The sequence below is a fragment of the Arachis duranensis genome, chromosome 4, assembly GCF_000817695.3.
Source record: "Arachis duranensis cultivar V14167 chromosome 4, aradu.V14167.gnm2.J7QH, whole genome shotgun sequence".
Lineage (NCBI taxonomy): Eukaryota > Viridiplantae > Streptophyta > Magnoliopsida > Fabales > Fabaceae > Arachis > Arachis duranensis.
The window spans coordinates 47,261,522-47,266,580 of NC_029775.3; the positions used below are offsets into that span (position 1 = coordinate 47,261,522).

A 5,059-nucleotide genomic window follows, 5' to 3' on the forward strand; every position below is an offset into this window, starting at 1 on the left:
CCATGGAAAGGAGTAAGAAGGATTGGATGAAGACAGTAGGAAAGCAGAGAAACAGAAGGAACACAGCATCTCCATACGCTTATCTGAAATTCCCACCAATGAATTGCATAAGTATCTCTATCTTTATCTTTATGTTTTATTCATCATTCATGACCATTTGAGTTTGCCTGACTAAGATTTACAAGGTGACCATAGCTTGCTTCATACCAAAAATCTCTGTGGGATCGACCCTTACTCGCGTAAGGTTTATTACTTGGATGACCCAGTACACTTGCTGGTTAGTTGTGCGAAGTTGTGTTTATGCCATGGTATTGAACACCAAGTTTTTGGATTCATTACCGGGGATTATTGGAGTTGTAGTGATCACAATTTCGTGCACCAAGTTTTTGGCGCCGTTGCCGGGGATTATTGGAGTTGTAGTGATCACAATTTCGTCCACCAATGGTTTAGGCAACTAGGGAAGGAATCTCCAATTACGGAGAAGTCATCCATGAAAACTTCAATGAACTTCTCTATCATGTCTGAAAAGATGGAGAGCATGCAGCGTTGAAAAGTTGCAGGCGCATTACATAGCCCAAATGGCATGCGCCTGTAAGCAAACACTCCATATGGGCAGGTGAAGGATGTTTCCTCTTGGTCTCTTGGATCAACCACTATTTGGTTATATCCTGAATAACCATCTAGAAAACAATAATATGCATGTCCCGTAAGTCTTTCCAGCATTTGATCCATGAAGGGAAGTGGGAAATGATCCTTTCTTGTGGCTTCATTGAGCTTCCTGTAGTCAATACACATTCTCCAGCCTGTGATGGTTCTTGTAGGGATTAGTTCATTCCTTTCGTTGGGTACCACAGTGATTCCTCCTTTCTTGGGAACTACTTGAACTGGACTGACCCACTGGCTATCTGAAATTGGATAGATTACTCCTCCCTGTCACAACTTCATAACTTCTTTTTATACCACTTCTTTTATTGCTGGATTTAACCTTCTTTGAGGCTGAATGGAATGTTTGGCACCTTCTTCTAGGAGTATCTTATGCATGCATATGGCTGAACTAATTCCTTTCAGGTCAGCAAGTGTCCATCCTATGACATCCTTATGTTTTTGTAAGACTTGAAGTAACTCTTCTTCCTGTTCTTGGCTGAGGGCTGAATTTATGATCACTGTATAACTTTTGTTCTCTCCCAAGTAAGCATACTTGAGAGTGGTTGGCAGTGTTTTAAGTTCTAGTTTGGGTACTTCTTTTCTTCACTCCTTTTCTTCTAGTATCCCTTGAACATGTGTTTCAGCAGCTGCAGCTTCTTCGCTTGCTGCTAATTCCTCTTCTGTTGATGCTTCAAATTCTTCTTCGAGCATTTCTTGTATCAAGGCCTCTACGGAATCCAACCTCATGCATTCTCCCAATGAGTTGTGTGGGTAGCTCATGGCCTCAAACACATTGAATGTCAATTTCTCATCATGTAGTCTAAGGACAAGTTCACCCTTTTGGACATAAATAAGGGCTCCGGCAGTGGCCAAGAATGGCCTTCCTAGAATGATGGAAGTATTAGCTGCTTCCTCCATGTCTAATACCACAAAATCTGCTGGAAAGATGAAATCCCCCACCTTCACTAACAAATCTTCTACTATCCTGTGGGGAAACTTGAATGATCTGTCTGCCAGTTGTAATGCCATTCTTGTTGGTTTAGCTTCCTCAATCTTCATTTCTTTCATCATTGCTAGAGACATTAGATTTATGCTGGCTCCTAGATCACATAAAGCCTTTTCTATAGTGGTTTCCCCAATGATACAAGGGATTTGGAAGCTTTCAGGGTCCTTCAATTTCTGGGGCAATTTGTGTCGGATGATGGCACTGCATTCCTCTGTGAGTACTACAGTCTCATTGTTCTTCCAGCTTCTCTTTTTGGTCATCAACTCCTTCAAGAACTTGGTATAGAGTGGCATTTGCTCTATTGCCTCAGCAAAGGGTATGTTTATTTGTAATTTCTTGAAGATTTCTAGGAATCTTGAGAATTTGTTGTCTTCCCCCTTCTTCTTTAATTGTAGTCGTTGGGGGTATGGAGCTTTTGGGAGACATGATCTGGGCGCTTCTCCTTCTTGGTGTGGCTTTTCTTCACCCGGTTTCTCTTCTGGTGGTTGCTTGTGGGTCTCCTTCAGTTCCTTTCCACTTTTGAGGGTGATGGCTTGACATTCTTCCTTTGGCATTGAGTTAATATTGCTGCAATTGTTGTGTCCAGGAACTTGCTTGAATAAGAATCCAACCTGTGTTTCCAGTTTCTTGATGGCAGCATCTTGATTCTGCATGTTGGATTGCACTTCTTCCCGGAAGGCTTTACTATCTTGAATGTCCTTGTATAGGCTTTCAAGTAGAGCCTCAATTTTTGAGAGCCTCTCCTCTGTCAATGATAGTGGGTTGAGATTAGGGGGTTGTGAAGATTGGTTGGATGAGTGTTGGTAATGTCTCTGTGTGGTGTTTTGATGAGTTGCATGGTTGTTGAAGTTGAGGTTGTGGCGTCTCTGATCTTGCCCTTGATCTTGTTGATTTCTCCATCCAAAGTTGGGGTGATTTCTCCATCCAGAGTTGTAAGTTTTGGAGTATGGATCATGGACTTGTCTAGGTGAGTTTCCCACATAGTTGGCTTGCTCCCAGTCACCTTCTTCTCCTATGTTTACTCCTTCTTGAGCTGTTGATGAGGTGATGGCTGCTGCAACTTGGTTCTCTTCCACCTTCTTGGTAAGATCTGCTAGCTGCTTGGTGATCATCTTGTTTTGGACTAACAGTGCATCCATGTGGTTTAACTCCATTACTCCTCTAGTGTTACTTCTTTCGGAGGCATAGAAGTAATCATTCTCAGCAACTGTTTCAATGACATCTATGGCTTCTTCAATGGTTTTCTTCTTGTTTAAAGACCCTCCTGATGAATGATCCACAGCCTTCTTTGACTCATAGGAAAGACCTTCATAGAAGATGTGAAGTTGAACCCACTCATTAAACATCTCTGGTGGGCATCTCCTTGTCAACTCTTTGAATCTCTCCCATGCTTCATAAAGTGTCTCACCATCTTGTTGTCTGAAAGTCTGCACCTCAGTTCTTAGCCTATTGATCCTTTGAGGAGGATAAAATCTTGCTAAATGCTTGTTCACCACTTCTTCCCAATTAGTTAAGCTTTCCATTGGGAAGGATTCAAGCCATTTGGATGCCTTGTCCCTGAGTGAAATAGGGAACAAGAGCAGCCTATAGACATCCGGGCGGACTCCATTGGACTTCACTGTGTCACAAATCCTCAAGAAGGTGGTCAAGTGTTGATTAGGATCTTCTTGAGCACCTCCTCCAAATGAACAATTATTCTGCACAAGGGTGATGAGCTGAGGTTTTAGCTCGAAATTGTTGGCATGTATGGTGGGCTTCTGAATGCTGCTTCCACAGTTTCCTGGATTAGGATTGATATTGGAACCTAAGACCCTCCTTTCTTGCCCAGCCCAGTTTTCATGGCCTTCTCTGGTATGATTATGAGCTTCTTCTTCATGATTGTTCTCCAAATTCTCTTCCATGTTGGGTTCAAAGTACTCTTCCTCTTCCTCAGCACCAATAATCCTTTTTCCTCTTGCCTCCCTTCTTAGTCTCCAAAGGGTTCTTTCAGGTTCTGAATCAAAGGATGTTGAGACTCCTTCTCTTCTCCCTGTCATACAACAAACAGATTGCACAATAAGAGATTGATGAGCGGATAATTTATACGCTTTTTGGCATTGTTTTTAGTATGTTTTTAGTATGTTCTAGTTAGTTTTTAGTATATTTGATGACAAGTCATCATATACCCATTTTCTATGCTTTTTCATACAAGAAATTGATGATTTGTGCTTAAATATTGAATGCTTTTGTACTTAAATGATATATTTTCTTGATATTTTAATTTTATAAATCTTGTAGGAAATAAGAAGAAAAAGAAGCAAAGAAGCACAAAAAAGGAGAAAAAAAGAGCTTTGGGATACACTTTGAAGTTGGGGTACACTTTGGAGCCTTAGGCCACGCTTTTAAAAGCGTGGCCCATGACCAAATTAATGAAGAATAAGCAATCAGCGCACATTGCCCTGCTCTTGCCAAGGGCAGGGCAGAATCATGTTGAAACAAAGTGAGGTTGGAGCAAAATTTTCGCTAAGTTAAAATCTGGGCGCTCATAGCATGACCATGCCTCCTTCAAATGGCTATAACTTGAGCTACAGACGTCCAATTGATGTGCTTCCAGTTGCGTTGGAAAGCTGACATTCAGAGCTTTCCAACGATATATAGCAATCCATATTTGGCGTAAAATTGAGGTAGGAACGGAAAGCATCTTTAAGGGCCAAAAACAAGCGAAAATGTCACCCATGCATGCCACAAGACTCGAACACGGACCAAGGAAGAAGCAAAGAACTAAGGTTGAGTGCCGTGCCAAGAAACCAAGGAAATTAATTGAAGGTGTGTCCCAGCCGTGTTTTGAACACGGGACAGCAAAGTGGCAACACTGCCCTGCCCTCCGCGAGGGCAGGGCAGCATTTGGATTGGTGCACAAATCTGGCGCACCACACACAAATCTGGCGCACCAATTCTCTCCTGGCAGCACCAACGTGCATCGCAACTCAATCTTGGCAGCACCACATTTTTCTGCCCTGCCCTCCGCGAGGGCAGGGCAGCATCCCATGCACCAAGGAAAATTTCTGGCGCACCAATTTCTGAGTCTGGCGCACCAATTCTTAATTCTGGCAGCACCGTGGCACGTTCTGGCGCACCAACTTTTCCTGCCCTGCCCTCCGCGAGGGCAGGACAGCATCCCACGCACCAAGGCCGCACCAGCTTGCACCACGCCCGCACCAGACCACACCAAGGACGCACCACAACGCACCAAATCCTGCCCTGCCCTCCACAAGGGCAGGGCAGCCTCCTGGAAGCAATTTTCCTTCATGGGCTGGAATTGAATTAAAAACCCAATTTAATTCATTTCTTCACCAAATCAAAAGCCCATCCAAACCCCAAAATCCAAGAATAGAAAGTGTATAAATAGGAGCTAGTTTTATGTAATTG

The 5,059-nt window shown here is 43.1% G+C and overlaps 1 non-coding gene across 1 annotated transcript; it reads left to right on the forward strand.

Moving 5' to 3' along the window:
* Positions 1-2,991: 2,991 nt before the first annotated feature.
* LOC127747122 (small nucleolar RNA R71) lies at positions 2,992-3,099 on the forward strand. The gene has a single exon (XR_008008926.1). It is a non-coding gene; the product is annotated as a small nucleolar RNA R71 (small nucleolar RNA).
* The last annotated feature ends 1,960 nt before the right edge of the window (positions 3,100-5,059 follow it).